The following is a 19,748-nucleotide window of genomic DNA, read 5'->3' as shown; positions in this document are numbered from 1 at the left end:
TCAAACCCGGGTTCTCCGAGTCCCAGACAGTTACCTTGGCGTTGGGCTATCGGTGCGGTCGGCGAAAGGCGTTTACCATGTGGGTACAGAAGCAGCAGTTGTAAAAGTTTCTAACCTCGATTTCTGGGAAAGTATGCATTTTCGGACCCTATACCTGATGATGAAAAATGCTATATTTACAATTATCTATGGATCCTGCCAATTTTGAGTCGATTGCTCGTCATAACCTTTAGGGGTGATTTTCTCAAAATTGCGGGGGTGTTGACCCAAAATATCTTATATTTCTTCGTTTTAGGTTGTACACAAGCGACCTGCCAAATTTGAGCTGAATCGGTTGGTCGTGTCTGAGGCCTTCCCCTTGTTAGTCTTTCTCGCTGCGGAGAGAATACATCGTCGATTACTGGAAGGTCGGTGTTATTAGTCATCTTCTGGTATTCACGCAGTATCGCTCTCTTCCGTTTGATACCAGGAGGTGGAATGTGGCTCAAGATGGGTAGCCGGTATGTGGGAGTAGATCGTATTGACTGACTAACAAGGCCAATATCTAAAGATATGAAGAAAGGCAGCCAGTTAATCTCAAAGATCTCCTACCTAAAATGAATTTGTCACAAGACATAGTTAGCTAAAAATGCTGGCTTTGCACTGTCGTGGAGCAGAATTACCCCAGGGATGAGATTGCTTTGTCGTTATGATTTGATCGCTTGGCGAAGGGTGGTCAAGGTTTGCGAGTAACGCTGGGCATTCACTGTTGTCCTGTGCTGCAGGAAGTGAATCAGGAAGGGGCCATCTTAGTCAGAGAAGAACGCCAGCATAGGGGCAAACGATTCACCTCGGACGGCAACGTCCAGCTGTACGTGTGTAACTGGTTAGCATCGCAGCCCCGGGAATTTTATGAGACAGCCATTCGCCGCTTTGTGTCGCTGTGTGACAAGTGTCTAACAGCCAGGGCCCATACTTCTAACATACAGGTACTGGTTTCTGTAACTATGCCTCCGACTCGTTTCTTTTTGAACTACTATCTCTATGAGCAGTGCGTAACCTAAGTGCAGAGCGAACTCGAGATTCACCAATGTAAATTCACTTCCTCACACGCCGGTGCATAAGCGAGATCACCGTAATGATCAGTAGCCATAACCACAGGACTTCTCGCCTCAGCGACATAATAGCAACATCGTACTTCACCTAAATTAAAGGCGAAGACGTCCGTCGACTGCTGTGAACCTCCAAGACGACTCTCCTGCTCCACGACCCCTCAACGACTCTTGATTTCTTTTCTCCTCTTTTCCTGGCTCATAGTCTTTTCTCCCCCTTAAATTTGGGTGGCGAATCACCTTTCCGCAAGGCGCTCGTTTCTGAACGCCGACCAATCGCAGTTTAGAATCCAGCTCGAGATTTCTGGAAGTCCTATGTCCGTAGGAAAGTACGCGAATAGCTCCTGCCGTGTGATTTTGGCTGTCCAGGCCGCCTTCTGACGCCTGCCCGCCGGACACGTGTTCCCGTTTTGCAGACTCTTCAGCTCATAGGCGGGTCCCGGGATTACCGCCGGAAGCGCCTGTACCATCCTATTGTCCGAAGGAATGTGTGAGCTTCCTGTGCTCTTCCGCTCTACCAAGAGTTTCACAGCGCTGCTTCTTCCCCAGTTACCCAAAATGCAGATATTGTACAATATTATATTATGTTTCATCATGTCTCTCTATTCTTCTCCTCCCTTCACCTTGACTCTCCCTCCTATTCCCTGCTGCTAGCATTCCTATCTAAAATCTGTCTCTTCAATAATGTCTAATTATAACAGAACTTATGATCAACGAACATAAACACTATATGTACGTATTTTTCCAGGTGTGCCTATCTAATTGTTTATTTCACTTTTTGTACTAGATGTAGTTTAACATGCCTACTAAAACATATGAATGTAAAATAAGGAGAATGCCTGGTTGTTGTTCTGGTCTTCAGTCCTGAGACTGGTTTGAAGCAGCTTTCCATGCTACTCTATCCTGTGCAAGCTTCTTCATCTCCCAGTACTTACTGAAACCTACATCCTTCTGAATCTGCTTAGTGCATTCATCTCTTGGTCTCCCTCTACGATTGTTACCCTCCACGCTGTCCTCCAATGCTAAATTTGTGATCCGTTGATGCCTCAGAACATGTCCTACCAACCGGTCCTTCTTCTTGTCAAGTTGTGCCGCAAACTCCTCTTCTCCCAAATTCTATTCAATACCTCGTCATTAGTTATGCGATCTACCCATTTAATCTTCAGCATTCTTCTGTAGCACCACATTTCGAAAGCTTCTATTCTCTTCTTGTCCAAACTATTTATGGTCCATGTTTCACTTCCATGCATGGCTACACTGCATACAAATACTTTCAGAAACGACTTACTGACACTTAAATCTATACTCGATGTTAACAAATTTCTCTTCTTCAAGAACGCTTTCCGTGCCTTTGCCAGTCTACATTTTATATCCCCTCTACTTCGACCATCATCAGTTATTTTGCTCTCCAAATAGCAAAACTCCTTCACTACTTTAAGTGTCACCTTTCCTAATCTAATTCCCTCAGCATCACCAGACTTAATACGACTACATTCCATTATCCTCGTTTTGCTTTTGTTGATGTTCATCTTATATCCTTCTTTCAAGACACTGTCCATTCCGTTCAACTGCTCTTCCAGGTCCTTTGCTGTCTCTGACAGAATTACAATGTCATCGGTGAACGCAGGGTTTTATTTCTTCTCAATGGATTTTAATACCTACTCCGAATTTTTCTTTTGTTTCCTTTACTGCTTGTTCAATATACAGATTTAATAACATCGGGGAGAGGCTACAACCCTGTCTCACTCCCTTCCCAAACACGGCTTCCCTTTCATGCCCCTCGACTCTTATAAGAGCCATCTGGTTTCTGTACAAACTGTAAATAGCCTTTCGAAATGTGGTGCTACAGGAGAATGCTGAAGATTAAATTAAATAGGTAGATCGCATAACTAATGACGAGATATTGAATAGAATATGGGAGAAGAGGAGTTTTCGGCACAACTTGACAAGAAGAAGGACCGGTTGGTAGGACATGTTCTGAGGCATCAACGGATCACAAATTTAGCATTGGAGGACAGCGTGGAGGGTAACAATCGTAGAGGGAGACCAAGAGATGAATACACTAAGCAGATTCAGAAGGATGTGGGTTGCAGTAAGTACTGGGAGATGAAGAAGCTTGCACAGGATAGAGTAGCATGGTGAGCTGCATCAAACCAGTCTCTGGACTGAAGACCACAATAACAACAAGATCGTTTCGTCTCTCCCCTGTGTTAACATCCACTTTCTTTGTCTCGCGTCTAAACTGCGGCCTCAGATTCGACAGACACAAACGTAGACTACTAACTGTTGGCCACGCAACAGTTCATTCGACGTTAAGTTGATCCGTGACAGTTGCAGTGGGCTGGGCGCGGCAATTTCACGCGCCTATCTCAACCGATAACGTAACGTGATTTTGTAAACATTCCTATGGCAACGCCTCAGTGTTGTCACAGCTCTATAGACGGCTATTGTCTTCGCTTGCAGATGTTTGCGCTTCACAGATGAAAGCTCGCAGTAGCGATGCGAGCTGCCATGGGTCATCTTTACAGAACTAAAACAGAAACTGATTCTGCTCAGTACGCTCTTCACCATTGACGTTCGTCGAGCATGTCCATGTCGCATCTGGTATATTAATGATATATTTCTTGCTGCAGCAGGCGGCCAATACTCGTCCCTCGGCACGACGGCCCCGGTCATGTGTGGCCAGACCATTACGTTGCCTCTATTATAGTCACACTCTAGTTACAGAAAATTGTTATACGGCCTTAATAGTACTCAGAAGCCACTTTATCAAAGAAATTTTCAGTTTCTTCCTTTCTCGAGAAGTCTCACCCATGACGTATGAATCGATAATGATTATACTTGATATCGACTTTTCATCATTACTCGAATGGGCATTCTCACTCAATATGCGTTGTTCGTGTGACTGGGCTGCCAGCGACTTGCAGTAAAGATGCCTATTCATCTTTATAGATAGCAAGTTTGCAGTCTCATTTAGCGCTACGAGCGGTTTCTCTGAAGCGGTCTTGTTTAACACCTGTCCTTGGCAACAGAGAGTTACAGTGAAAATTTTTTTCATTATTGTTTAATAAAACAGTAGTTTAGCTCATATTATGTAAGTTTATTTTCTCCTTGTTGAAATAAACTAAGATTAAACTGTGATTTTGATCGTACATGACTTAACGTTGATTACCTAAGGAAACCTATTCTTTTCACGTGTACAAAGTGCGCTGCGCGCCCGCACGTGTTATGAGAAACGGCGCACCCGCTCGAGGGTTATTAAGTTTTAAAAACTGACCGCAGATTTTTCTGACACGTTAGAAACCTCTGCCGGACTGAGTGGCCGTGCTGTTCTATGCACTTACAGTCTGGAACCGAGCGACCGCTACGGTCGCAGGTTCGAATCCAGCCTCGGGCATGGATGTGTGTGATGTCTTTAGGTTGGTTAGGTTTAAGTAGTTCTAATTTCTAGGCGACTGATGACCTCGGAAGTCAAGTCGCATAGTGCTCAGAGCCATTTGAACCATTTTTTTTAGAAACGTCTCACTAAATGAACGGTTATCTCGGTACAAAGTTCCCGAGTAAACCATCATGAATAAATTCAGTTGGAACTAATCTTACTTTCTCCCAAACAGTGTCACATATTTTCAGTTACAATTTACGTCTTATAACAATTAACATCTCTATTATTAGAAAGCAGTGCTCGTGGTTTGCTGCCCTACAGGCTACTGGGCATAAAATGAAAAGTTAGACACAAGTCTTAAATCTGAAAATATTCGTAGTCGTCTCCATATTCACGACTTCGTTTTCGGTATTTAACAGATTGTCTCGCGAAAACGCCGGTAGGCGAGGCGCGTTTGCCGGCAGTTGCCGCTGCGTCTGCCTGTTGTCGCTGTACGTAATTGTCGGACACCAATGTTTTTTTGCGCGTGCCCCATATACTGTGCGGCCAAGTGTACAGATGTTTTCTTTCGAGTTTTTTTGTCAAGTTCAATCGCTCCAAATATTGTTTCAAGACGTCATTATTGCAACGGCGCTGACTTCAGGGCTTTCGCTGCCCGTATGTTGCTGGGCCCGGTCCTCAGACAGAAACACGGTCCGCGTGTCTTCTGTACTGTTCGAATGTTTTGTTTTGAGTTCCTATCAAATTTCCATTCGGTTGGTGTACGCGAAGGATCACCGAATATTTCTGGTGTTGAACTACGCAAAAACAGAATCGTTCGTGAAATCATACGAAAATTTACCGGTGAGCTTGTCCCCAATGATTCGACGATACGCAGATTAGTGAAGAATTTTCAAGAGACTGGATCTGTGTTACACTAAGGCAGGCATACAGAACCTAGTGTTTTAAGTGAATAAGATTTAGACGAGATAGGGGAAGACTTGGAAAGAAATCCGAGGAAATCTCAGCACCTTTTGGCACTTCAGACCGGTGTGTCAATGCCGTCTGCTCACAGAGCTGTGTCCAAACTGACATTTAAACCATACAAAATAAAGGTAGCGCATCAACTGAGGAACTCAGATACTGTTGCTCGACGTCATTACTGCAAGTGGCTGTTGCAGTCTGTGCACTGTGGGGAAGTTGATTGTGAGATGCTTTTTTTCTGATGAAGTATGACTGCATTTCTCAGCATACGTAAATTCTCAAAACAATCCGAAAATCCTCATGAATTACATCAACAATTGCTGCATGATGTGAAAGTAGGAGGAGTGTGATGTGCAATTAGTGGAAGACGAATTATGGGGTCAATCTTTTTGCAGGATAGAATGAGTTCTGACGGGTATGAGAACAACGTACTGCATCCTAACGAAAAGATGTACGGTTATTTCAAGCAGGACAATGCAAGACCACACATCGTCAATGCTTCTATTACAGCAATACTAACTGCTATTGATGACAGGATAATTGACAGGCCTCCTCGTTCTCCAGATCTAAATCCGTGTGGTTTTTATATCTGGGGAATTTTGAGAAACAAGGTGTTTGCAACCAATCCCCACAAGCTCGAAAAGTTGGAAGACGAAGTTCGGCTAGTCGTTTCTCAGGTCTCGACAGCCGAAATTCGTCGAGTGTTTGCTACTGTGTTTAGGCGATGTCACGTTGGTCTTACCACAGACGACATAATTTTGAGCACCTATTATAAATAAAGGTAAGTTTAAGTTAATCAGATAGCAACGTTGTTTATGCTCAACTCAGGGGAAGGGCGCTCACATCTAACTACCGAAAGCCGGCCGCAGTGGCCATGCGGTTCTAAACTAGGGTCCGGAAAACCGGGATTGACCCGGTTTTCATCCCTGCATTCCGGTGTCCCGAAAATTTGTTTCGGGGCGCTCAAAAGTCCCGGAATTCAATTTTTAAATACATTTCGTGAAACTTTCTCAAATTTTTGGGATTTCGCTGTATCAAAGGAAATACAACACAAGAAATTAATATATTTTAGCTTATTTGTCTAAAACCTCCATTTTCCCATACTAGTAATCACAGTATCAGTATTGATACACTCAGGCAATAATTTACTTTGAGCGGTATTTTGGCCAACAAGTAGTAAGTTGTATTATTGTAACAGAGCTATGAAACCGTCCGACTGTCGCGCCACTTACTCACACACTCATTGTCAGAACAGTGTAGTAGTTGGTGTTTTGTCAGACAAACTGCAATAGTTTTTTCTCATGTTAGTGGTATTATTGCTGCAGTACTGTGAAACGCAATGCCCAAACGTGCCTGCAAGTTCAGTGACTGTTATTCCAAGGAATGGAATTTCATTAAGAAAGGTCGAAGCAGAGTGTTCCGTACGTAACTGTTTTATTAGTATAAGTCATGGTGGACGTTCCGACATAGTTGATCACATCAGGTCAAAGAAACACATTTACAGATACAGTGCACCGAGTTGCAATAAAACTCTACAAAATTATTTTGTGAAACATCAGTCAAGTGAAGAGTCGAAAGTTCGAGCAGCCGAGCTTACACTAGCTTACCACACGGTAAAACATCACCAAACTTAAAGATCTAGTGATTGTACTAATAAGGTTAACAGCATTATGTTTGATGATTCTTCCATTGCAAAAAACTTTAGTTCAGCAAGAACTGAAGTGTCAACCTTAGTGAAAGGAGTTATTGCTCCCCAGAGTGTAAAGAAAAGCCTTGAAACCATCCAAAAGTCTCCTTTCTACGGGATATCCACTGATGCCAGCAAACATAAAGCCACTAAAATATTTCCGTTTGTTGTTCAGTTTTTCGATATTAATCAGGGAATTCAGACCAAACTTTTGATGGTGAGTTCCCTACCTAATGAAACATCTGACGAAATTTCAAAATTTTCTAAGAATACTATCGAAATGTTTGATCTTGAGAAAAATAAATGTGTGGCGTTTTGTGGAGACAACACCAACACAAACTTTGGTGGTTTAAAAAGACAAGGCAATGCAACGTATTTACCAAATTAAAGGCAACATTGAATGAAAACGTTGAAGGCATAGGGCGCCCTGCACATGTTTTACACAATAGCGAGCAGACATCTGCTGACCGTTTAAGCTGTGATGTTGAAACTATCGTCATGAAGGTATACTCACACTTTTACATATATACTGTTAGAACAGAAAGGCTTAAAGAGTTCTGTGATTATGTGAGAACTGAATATATGAATGTAATGTGCCACTCGAAAACTCGCTGGTTATCACTGTTTCCAGCAGTTGAAATAGTAATCCGCCTGTTTGAACTGTTAAAAGATGTTTTCCTAAATGAAGACAAAGCCCCCAAAATATTGTTCAGTTTTGCAGTAACCTTTTAAAGTGAAGCCTACTTATGGTTCATTCACAGTCAGCTTAGCACTTTGCAGCATGGGATAAAGGAAATTGAGGGAAGCACGAAAAATGTAATAGACGTAAATGATGTTTTGAAAAATACTCTGGAAACTGTTACTAAGAGGAGAGAACAGCAGTTCATTTCTTTTAATGTTAAAGCTGTCCTTAAAAGAGCAGAAGTATCAGAAGCAGCGGAAAGGCGTTTTAGAGAAGAAGTTGACAAGTTTTATGGCACTTGTGTAGAATATCTCAGCAAGTGGAGCGCCTCATATTTACCCTCATCGTCGGTGTTTGGATGTTACTGAACAGAGTGCCAAAATGGGAAAGTGTTGAAGAGACAGTTTCTTGTTTGAAGAGTAAAGAGATTGAAAACGATGATTACATTCTCTTTGATCAGTTCGGCATACTGACAAATTTTGTTGAAGAAAGTCTTCACAAGTGGAATGATGAAAAAAAACACCATTGGAATGTCATGAGAAGTGGGTGAATTTTTTTAAAGCTGTGGCTGTCTTCAGTATTATTCTGAGTTGGTAATAATTGCAAGGTATTTATTTGCAATCCCAGCCCATAATTCCAATGTGGAAAGAATATTTTGGTTCATGAATATCCAGTGGACTTATGAAAGAAACAGAATGGAGGTGGACTCTCTTGAAGCAATCCTGCAGATCCTGTACAACTACAAAAAAGATTGTGCCGAGTTTTATCGCTGTGTCTCAAAGAACAAAGACATGATCAAGAAGGCTGGAGGCAGTGAAAAATACCCTTTTCTCCAAAGACAGTCAATTCCATCTGCAAGTGCTCAGTAACATTAAAGCTCATGTTAATATTAATTAATTAAAAGTTGAATGGCTGTAAAATATAGTAAAATGGTAATACATTTCTTTACCACTGTATACGATTATTAATTGTCATTAATTATACAGATAAGCTAGATTATATCAATCATTTGTATTCTCTTATTAGTTATAATAATCGGGTTAACAAAATGTATCAACAGAACATTAATATTTAAAATTAAGAAACCTGGGTACATGTGGAATGAGGTGTCCATTGGCACCCGGGTAAATGTGTCCCGGTTTTCACCAAAAATAATTTGGTCACCCTATTCTAAACGCTTCAGTCTGGAACCGCGCGACCGCTACGGTCGCAGGTTCGCATCCTGCCTCGGGCATGGATGTGTGCGACGTCCTTAGGTTAATTAGGTTTAATGAGTTCTAAGTTGTACGGTACTGATGACCTCAGATGTTAAGTCCATAGAGCTCAGAGCCTGACTACCGACAGATTAGTGTCTGAGTCTACATATGTTAATACTATCTGGTAAGATCCCACAATGCGCAGCAGTATTCCTAAAGACGACCGACAAGTGTAGTGTCGGCACTCTCTTTAGTAGATCTGTTACATCTTCCAAGCGTTCTGCCAATAAAAAGCTTTCTTTGGCTCGCCTTCCCCACAACAGTTTCTATGTGTTTCTTTCAGTTTAAGTTGTTCATATTGTAATTGCTAGGTATTTAGTTGAATTTACGGTCTTTAGATTTGGTTGATATATCGTGTTTAACTCATTCCTTTTAGCACTCATGTGGATGACCTCACACTTTCGATTATTTAGGGTCAGTTGTTAAGTTTCGCGCCATATAAATACCTTTTCTAAAGCGTTTTGCAATTATTTAATTTTCTAATGACTTTATATTAGACGATAAACGGCAGCATCGTTTGCAAACAACCGAAGACGGCTGATGAGATTGTCTCCTAAATCGTTTATATAGGCAAGGAACAGCAGACGGTCTATAACACCACCTTGGGGAACGCCAGAAACTACCTATGTGTATTCCATGACTTTCCGTCAATTAGTACAAACTGTGACCTCTCTGACAGGAAATCATGAAACAGTCGCATAACTGGGACGATATTCCACAAGCTCGCAATGTGATTACAAGTCGCTTGTAAGGTACAGTGTCAAAAGCCTTCTGGAAATCTAGAAATACGGAATCAATTTGGAATCCCTTGTCAACAGCACTTCGTGTGAGTGAAGAGCTAGTTGTGTTTCACGAGAACGATGTTTTGTAAATCCGTTTTACTATGTCAATAGACCATTCTCTTTGAGGTGACTCATAATGTTCAAACGCAGTATATGTTCCAAAATCCTGCTGCATATCGACGTTAGATATCGGCCTGTCATTTAGTAGATTACACATAATGCCTTCTTTGAATGTTGGTGTGACATTTGCAACTTTCTGGTCTTTGGGTGCGGATCTTACGTCGAGCGAGCGGTTGTATATGATTTTTAAGTATGGAGCTATTGCATCGACATACTCTGACAGAAACCTATAGTTCGTTTAAAATTACATGACAGTCGACACTTCACGGCCTAGAGCTGGTTTGCTCCAATGAGAGACTTCTACGTCACGCCCGAACCGTTCGTCGTTGCCAAAATGGTACAACAAACGCTCAGCGGACTTCTAATGTTTGGCTAGTGCTGTGCATCAAGCGTGCATATTCCGTTACCATCGTTGTGCGTGTGTTTTTTGAGTGGTATCACGTCTGATGAAATCCGAAAGAAAAAGGGCAGACCCAGGATCCGGGATGCAAACACAACAGGAAATAAAGCCGGGCAAGGAATTGCGTTTAAAGGACAACCGCAACAACTCGTGTGCAGTCTGTGGGAATACTTTGAGAAGGAGACGGAAAATGGTTCGAATCCTGCCTCAGGCATGGTTGTGTGTGATGTCCTTAGGTTAGTTAGGTTTAAGTAGTTCTAAGTTCTAGGCACTGGTGACCTAAGATGTTAAGTCCCATAGTGCTCAGAGCCATTTGAACCATTTTTTTTTCTCGAAGACTTATTATTATATCCAGCTGCTCCTCCACTTCGGAAAGTTCCAGGGACTCTGACGTGGGTGGTATCCACCGTCTTTTGGACAGCTCAGCTGCCTGCAGCTAGCAGTCGGTGGAGGTATGTACGTAAAGAAGTTTCCCTACTTTTAAACAGTGTAAATTATTTCTATGTATCGTGCCTATGTGGCCTATAAAGTGTAATGTGTCAGATCGTGAAGCCAGTGTGAGGATAGTTGCCGTAACCAATGAAAGCGAGAAATTACAGTTTGCTTTTGGTACAGATTTATCTTTTCAGTTTGCTCGCTGAAATTAGTTTTAATCGCTGTGAACAAAGCGGGCAGGATGAATAGTTCGGCCACGAGTTGTTGACGAACGCCTCCTCGGATACATTTCTGGTTATGTCAGCAGTTGACAAATCAGCTGCTGACAGATCTCCACGAATCTGCTACGCGTGTGAAAGATCTCTTGCACAAATCGTTTGGTGAGGATTGCGTGCAATCCGTGTTATTATTTGTGTGGTGTTACCTGAAGTCACATGTCTACCGCGATCGTCCAACCTTATTAGCGATACTGAAAAACAATGTTGTTGTTGTTGTTGTCTTCAGTCCTGAGACTGGTTTGATGCAGCTCTCCATGCTACTCTATCCTGTGCAAGCTGCTTCATCTCCCAGGATGTAGATCCTTCTGAATCTGCTTAGTGTACTCATCTCTCGGTCTCCCTCTACGATTTTTACCCTCCACGCTGCCCTCCAATGCTAAATTTGTGATCCCTTGATGCCTCAGAACATGTCCTACCAACCGATCCCTTCTTCTAGTCACGTTGTGCCACAAACTTCTCTTCTCCCCAATCCTATTCAATACCTCCTCATTAGCTGCGTGATCTATCCACCTTATCTTCAGTATTCTTCTGTAGCACCACATTTCGAAAGCTTCTATTCTCTTCTTGTCCAAACTAGTTATCGTCCATGTTTCACTTCCATACATGGCTACACTCCAAACAAATACTTTCAGAAACGACTTCCTGATACGTAAATCTATATTCGATGTTAACAAATTTCTCTTCTTCAGAAACGCTTTCCTTGCCATTGCCAGTCTACATTTTATATCCTCTCTACTTCGACCATCATCAGTTATTTTACTTCCTAAATAGCAAAACTCCTTTACTGCTTTAAGTGTCTCATTTCCTAATCTAATTCCCTCAGCATCACCCGATTTAATTTGACTACATTCCATTATCCTCGTTTTGCTTTTGTTAATGTTCATCTTATATCCTACTTTCAAGACACTGTCCATTCCGTTCAACTGCTCTTCCAAGTCCTTTGCCGTCTCTGACAGAATTACAATGTCATCGGTGAACCTCAAAGTTTTTACTTCGTCTCCATGAATTTTAATACCTACTCCAAATTTTTCTTTTGTTTCCTTTACTGCTTGCTCAATATACAGATTGAATAACATCGGGGAGAGGCTACAACCCTGTCTCACTCCTTTTCCAACCACTGCTTCCTTTTCATGCCCCTCGACTCTTATTACTGCCATCTGGTTTCTGTACAAATTATAAATAGCCTTTCGCTCCCTGTATTTTACCCCTGCCACCTTTAGAATTTGAAAAAGAGTATTCCAGTCAACATTGTCAAAAGCTTTCTCTAAGTCTAAAAATGCTAGAAACGTAGGTTTGCCTTTTCTTAATCTTTCTTCTAAGGTAAGTCGTAAGGTCAGTATTGCCTCACGTGTTCCAACATTTCGACGGAATCCAAACTGATCCTCCCCGAGGTCTGCATCTACCAGTTTTTCCATTCGTCTGTAAAGAATTCGCGTTAGTATTTTGCAGCCGTGGCTTATTAAACTGATAGTTCGGTAATTTTCACATCTGTCAACACCTGATTTCTTTGGGATTGGAATTATTATATTCTTCTTGAAGTCTGAGGGTATTTCGCCTGTCTCATACATCTTGCTCACCAGCTGGTAGAGTTTTGTCATGACTGGCTCTCCCAAGGCCAACAGTAGTTCTAATGGAATGTTGTCTACTCCGGGGGCCTTGTTTCGACTCAGGTCTTTCAGTGCTCTGTCAAACTCTTCACGCAGTATCGTATCTCCCATTTCGTCTTCATCTACATCCTCTTCTATTTCCATAATATTGTCCTCAAGTACATCGCCCTTGTATAAACCTTCTATATACTCCTTCCACCTTTCTGCCTTCCCTTCTTTGCTTAGAACTGGGCTGCCATCTGAGCTCTTGATATTCATACACGTCGTTCTCTTCTCTCCAAAGGTCTCTTTAATTTTCCTGTAGGCAGTATCTATCTTACCCCTAGTGAGATAAGCTTCTACATCCTTACATTTGTCCTCTAGCCATCCCTGTTTAGCCATTTTGCACTTCCTGTCGATCTCATTTTTGAGACGTTTGTATTCCTTTTTGTCTGCTTCATTTACTGTATTTTTATATTTTCTCCTTTCATCAATTAAATTCAATATTTCTTCTGTTACCCAAGGATTTCTAGCAGCCCTCGTCTTTGTACCTACTTTATCCTCTGCTGCCTTCACTACTACATCCCTCAGATCTACCCATTCTTCTTCTACTGTATTTCTTTCCCCTATTCCTGTCAATTGTTCCCTTATGCTCTCTCTGAAACTCTGTACAACTTCTGGTTCTTTCAGTTTATCCAGGTCCCATCTCCTTAATTTCCCACATTTTTGCAGTTTCTTCAGTTTTAATCTACAGGTCATAACCAATAGATTGTGGTCAGAGTCCACATGTGCCCCTGGAAATGTCTTACAACTTAAAACCTGGTTCCTAAATCTCTGTCTTACCATTATATAATCTATCTGATACCTTTTAGTATCTCCAGGGTTCTTTCACGTATACAACCTTCTTTCATGATTCTTAAACCAAGTGTTAGCTATGATTAAGTTGTGCTCTGTGCAAAATTCTACTAGGCGGCTTCCTCTTTCATTTCTTAGCCCCAATCCATATTCACCTACTATGTTTCCTTCTCTCCCTTTTCCTACACTCGAATTCCAGTCACCCATTACTATTAAATTTTCGTCTCCCTTCACTATCTGAATAATTTCTTTTATTTCATCGTACATTTCTTCAATTTCTTCATCATCTGCAGAGCTAGTTGGCATATAAACTTGTACTACTGTAGTAGGTGTGGGCTTCGTATCTATCTTGGCCACAATAATGCGTTCACTATGCTGTTTGTAGTAGCTTACCCGCATTCCATCCAACGCAATTTCTCACCATACCTACTGATATGTTGTTTACAATATTGACCCTCGACGAAAGGTATTGTTGATGAATGACGGCCGTCACGTTGAGCATTTGTTGTAAAGAACATCGTCTTTGCTAAATACACAATTACTATGCTAATGATTGCTTTTGTATCATATGACACACCATCTTTTGGTCATTTCGTGCACTTTTTTGGTTTCAGTAAAACCCCATGTCACTACAAACGTGTGTCAATTTTTACCTCTCTGTGTACGTTGTTGCGTGAAATATTGAATTTTCAATTGTTAACGGAGTTTTGCATCGTGCAGTAGTTTCCTCACTGATTTGAAGTTGTTTCACCGAATGTAGGACTCTTGATTAACGATTTAAGGATGGCATTTCGCAATATCTTGGACTACTCCCCGTATGTAACTTCCTAAAGCTTGCCAGTTAATTGAAAGAATTTCGCTACCTTGATGCATCCGGTAAGACCAAATGCACTCGTCCATTTGAAACTAGCTGTGCTTTGCAACAAGTTAACCTAACGTAATGTAACCAAAAGTTTTTCATCTGTAAGCCATTCTTATTTCACACATAAGAAAATGGTAATGAACTTTGATGAGTTGCAGTGCAGTTCAAGAGCTCTTAAGTAATGTGGTTAATTGAAATTGATGTTACTGTTGTCTGCAATAAAGTTATATTTTTTTGATGGAGTTGACGAAACGTTCCGTACAACATTGATATTCAGCACCACATAATAATCACATTCGTTGAGCGCAAAATGCCTCAAAATAGCATGTCTAAAGCTAAGAACTTTTCCCGTCTGACTTTTACCTATTCGGTTCACAGCTGGACATCGGTTATTTAATTTACTGGGGTTTAGAGTTCGTCTATTGTGCAACAGAAATGCGCAATGTATTGTGATAATACGGAAATAATAACACATTATCAATGCTTGTAATTACACACCTATCTTAGAAAAATACAGTAACGTGCAAGAAAACTGAACACTGATGGCACAGTTGTGACCGCACATATCTGATGCGAGACGCGGAACTATATCATTGACTAAACAAACTAAAAACGATGTAAATCTGCTGCGTTCCAGACATGTCTTAAAATCCTTATGTTAAATGGCGGAAGAACTATGCTTAAGCAAATCACATTGTCTTTGAAGTAGTGTACATAATCCTGAAAGCAAAGAAAACGATCTCTAATACAAACATTAAGAACCCAACAAGTAGTATGACGAAGTTCATTAGCAGTTACGAATAAGATTTGATATTGCATCAGCGACTGGAGTAACAAAGTGACTGTCTCTATTTAAGCAGCTTCTCAGTCTATCCCGCGAGGCTACATTTTTAATTTTAGAGTCTAGTACGCTGAAGAAATTCGGTAGCCGCAATGCCATCAAGTCTGCTATCAACTGTGCTAACTTCCGACAATATAAGGGCTGTTATTGTTGTGGTCTTCAGTCCTGAGACTTGTTTGATGCAGCTCTCCATGCTACTCTATCCTGTGCAAGCTTCTTCATCTCCCAGTACCTATATAAGGGCATGTGGGACGATTACAGTAGAATTCTGACTTTTAAATTAATTTAGACTGAATGTCTGACATTAAACACAGATATATTCATTCTACTCAGAAAACTGTAAATAATGTATAGTTGTTTAGTAATTTGTCTTACGAATTGAAGCACATCTACATGAAATTGTTTCAGTTCGTCACAATGTAATTAAAATATATGCCCCGGGTGAGGATCGAACTCACGACCTTAAGATTATGAGACTTACGCGCTGCCTACTGCGCTACCGAGGCCATGTTATAATGAGTCCATATACGGCTTATACCCTTGTTCATTATGTTTGTTCAATTCTTGTTCATTGACGTCAGCTTATTTTTAAATTGACAATTGCACAGATACTGATAGTATTCGACCTCTTTACGTCGTAACGCTTTTCTTCCAAAGTTTTCAGTCACGTTTACAAACTTTGTCAGGTGCATGCCACAAGATCGTTGTTGCTCTCGTGAGCTTAATTACCGGTACGTTTCTGAGTTTTACTGATTGTGAGTTTCAAGGTATATTTTTTTCTGTCATATAATGTTTTCCTTGTTAGTTGCAAAAGCACAGAAAGATTACAGGTGTGTGTCTTTAAGGAAGGTGCTTAATCGTGGACATTTATGAATGTCTCCGAGGCTTATAAACACTTACGGAGAACTATTTAAAGACAGAATTCAGAGAAGTACGTCAGTTCTATAAGGAAATGTCCTTCATATGTCTTGTAGCTCGTTCAAGAACGAGTGAAATGTGACATATACTATCAGTTACGAAGATTGCGTGCTTCTGCGTCCTATGAGATTTAATTCGTTAATTTTATTCATTCACTTTTTATAACTATCATTTTATTCATTCGCCTTTATAACCAACCAGACTACTCCTACAACTATACTTCGAAAGTCACCTTAAAGAGTGTGGCGGAGGGTACTTTTGGTACCACTATCTGTTCCTGCAGATTGCACTTCACATTACAATTTTGACAACTTTATTAGTTTGAATGTCCTGTTACAATGCTTTAAAAAAAATTAAAATTTTCCAAAATACAGAAGCCATTATTCACGGAAAGACAATACACAATAAGGTAGACACTATAAATGTGAAAACCATAGCTGAAATGCATCGCTTCCATGTAAGAGATTGCCAAGAATCAGAAGTTTTACCTGTAAAATATAAATTGTACGCTTAAGTTTTCAGCGCAAAAGTTATTAATATAAGCATCAAGTTAACACATACAGACACATGCAAAACTTGTGTTGAATGCAGTGCCTCTCCAAATGACGATATTCCTTTGAATGTCAGGCTCATCAACTGCAAGATGAGAAAGCGTATGCTGCGTTGAGGTAATACACAGAGGCTTGTTTCAGTAATGATTGTGACTACTGCGTAATCACCTTCGATTTACAACAAGCACTGCCGACTCCTAAAAGTTCAACAGAGACATTGTTCTTCCTAAGATAGTTGTGGGCATGCAACCATGGCTTTCTAATTCGGGTATTATGTGCATATGGGCAGAAGATATTACCTCACGGGAGAGTCAGCGAGAAATTACATCATGTATCGTGAAAGTTCTGAGCGATCCCTCAAACGTTAATTATAAAAGGAAGTTGAAGTTCTTCTCAGATTCTTCAGTGGACAAAACAAAAAGAATACTGTATTTAATGTGTAATATTCTCTCGTTGTTAAAGGATTCTGATAATCAATTCACAGATACTCTGTAAAAGATATGAAGTTGTTTGTAGTTGATATGTAAGCCTGATAACATGATTTACACGCGGGCAACAGTATGGCAACTGGGATATAGCTAATTTATACATGTGTATAAATTTTTTTAAATAATTGTGTTAGTTATAGCGTACAACGTCACGATCGGTTATATTTACAGTAAAATTTATATTTTTCCTTTTGCATAATTTACATAATAAGTTAAAAAGAAAGAAAGTTACTCCTTTATTGCAGAAATAATGTCTTAATATAACGCTTCAGAAAACCAAATTAGTTCCATTTCTACTCAAAGTTGCATAGCTCCCTCTCTCACTAAGTGGTTGCTAGATTTCAACTCCATTGGCTTACAAGAAAACCCCGCTAAAAGTATCGTTAACAGTTTCTTTCAATGCCAGAAGTTCGTTCTGAGATCTCTGCGAGTGCTGATCAACTCCTTACAATCTATCTTTGCCCCGAAGCTGACGACAGATGCACTCACCCAGTGCAAACAGCTCAAAAAATATAACCGAGCAGACGACAAACTCGCCCTTGGTCATGGCTGCTAACAGAAACGTGGCATCGTGGGATGTGTTGTCTTGGTGTCAAATTCGTGAAACTTCTTCAGAGTCGAACAACGCAGCTACCTAGCAAGTGTAGTACTTTCAGGCTCCTGCCTCGAACATCGGTTAATGATTCAAGGGAATCATTTAATATTTGCCTTCGCTTTTGATGGGCCAAAGAAATTAGTACTATTTCCAGTGGTCCTAGCGAATTCCCGATATGTGGAATGCAAACTGAATTTATGAGCTGCACAACGACAATATACAGCTGAAGGGTAGGCCTGTTGTATGAGTGCATCTGCCCCATCCTTTTCCTGACTTAGATGCAGCACCGTCATAGCCTTGTGCTTGTAATAACTGTCACACCCAGCTAATGCTTTGCCAGTCACATCAAACACTGGAACAAATAGCAAAATTGCAAGAAATCTTCACTGATCTTGAGATCCCGGGAAATACAACGGGCAGAGAGAGAGAGAGAGAGAGAGAGAGACAGAGAGAGAGAGAGAGTTGTGCTATTCCAGCAAAGTCAGCAGTGTCACCTACAAGAACCGTGATACCTTCGGCATCATTAATGCGCTGAATAATCAGTCCTTCCCAGGAGTTGGTTATTGATGCAACTGACGAACTGATTTTGGATTGGGGTACTAATGTATTTGTCGCGTTTACTAGTTCCTTTCAAACTTGCTCGTAGGGTTTTGTCATCTTTCGTGTGATATTGTAAAATGACGCGAAAGTTACCCATGTTCTTGTCATCTTGTTTGCCACCTTCAATAGGCCCTAAGTCCCCGTGTCTACTTAATGATATCTCCCGACGTCCACAGAGAATCACCTGCCCCACTATGCCTATATCAATAAACTCTTCATTATCCTCCAAACGTTCCTGGTTCGACTAATAACAGGAACAATAATGGAAAGTTATTGATTATCAAACATTTTATTCTTAACATTTCTTGGTGGTATATTAGTTCTATTTATATTACAAAAGAAATATTTCAACCTAAATCAATTACTATAATTATCACTTTAACACATTATTATCACTTTAACAATAATTTATATATTTCGTCTTGTTGCACTATCATGTGAACAACATTGTCACCATCGATTACAGCAGACTTATAATAAGTGTTGAGCGCATAGATATCGAAATATTCAAGAGCATGCTTCCGCTTCGGAAACTTGGAGCCTACCAGAGCTCCAACATTTTGATGACTACCTTTATCTGAGCTTGTCTCGTTAGCGAAAATCGCGCGCTATTTACAAAAGGCGCTCTTTGAGAGAGTATACTAACCAAAAATATTTCTCCATCGAGCTGAAGTTAGACCTACGATATTGGCCTCTTTGCGAACTGAGGGTATATTAGCAAGTTGCGTCGTTCACAAAAATATTTTGGAAATAATGCAGCTTAATGTTAAAATCAACTTCTTCTTTATTTGATAGCAAACAATCACTTACGTCTTAGTTACAGCCTGTTTGTGGATTGTCAGAATTTGATGTGTCAACGAAAAACTTGATTTTGCTTCAGGAGCCGACAAAGGTGATTCTGAATTAGCAATAATACTTGTATGTAGCGGCGGCGGCTCTGGTGGATTACACATTTTCCCGGCCCGAGACGGCATAGTTTCTTCTGCCCGTGGTGTTTTGGAGAAGTAGTTCAGAATGTTTCCACTTTTTGTTTCGCGAAACATTGTTTTAGCTCTGAAAACCAATAGATCACTACACTAGCTTCAATAACACTGGTTTTCGCAACAATGGCGTTTCAACAACAGAGAATCGTGTACGAAAGAAACCAGAACATTTCCTGGTCAGCGCATGCGCCGACAATGTGTCCACCAAGTTTATAATACGCACTGTTTCTGCATTCCTTTAACGTTCATTTTTCGGGCAGTGCAGAGCGCTGAGACCGAGCTCCTAAACTTTTTATTCAATTCACCATTGATTTTAAACTGACACGTGTTACTAAAAAAAAAATGAAAACATCTTATGTTAATATGTAATGCAGCATGTTGTATAATTAAGTA

The 19,748-nt window shown here is 40.6% G+C and overlaps 1 non-coding gene across 1 annotated transcript; it reads right to left on the bottom strand.

Moving 5' to 3' along the window:
• Positions 1-15,653: 15,653 nt before the first annotated feature.
• On the bottom strand, positions 15,654-15,726 carry Trnam-cau (transfer RNA methionine (anticodon CAU)). Its single transcript has one exon. It is a non-coding gene; the product is annotated as a tRNA-Met (tRNA).
• Between the last annotated feature and the right edge of the window lie 4,022 nt (positions 15,727-19,748).

Source organism: Schistocerca gregaria, chromosome 1 (assembly GCF_023897955.1).
Source record: "Schistocerca gregaria isolate iqSchGreg1 chromosome 1, iqSchGreg1.2, whole genome shotgun sequence".
Taxonomy (NCBI): Eukaryota; Metazoa; Arthropoda; class Insecta; order Orthoptera; family Acrididae; genus Schistocerca; species Schistocerca gregaria.
This window is presented reverse-complemented; position numbering and strand designations above follow the sequence as displayed.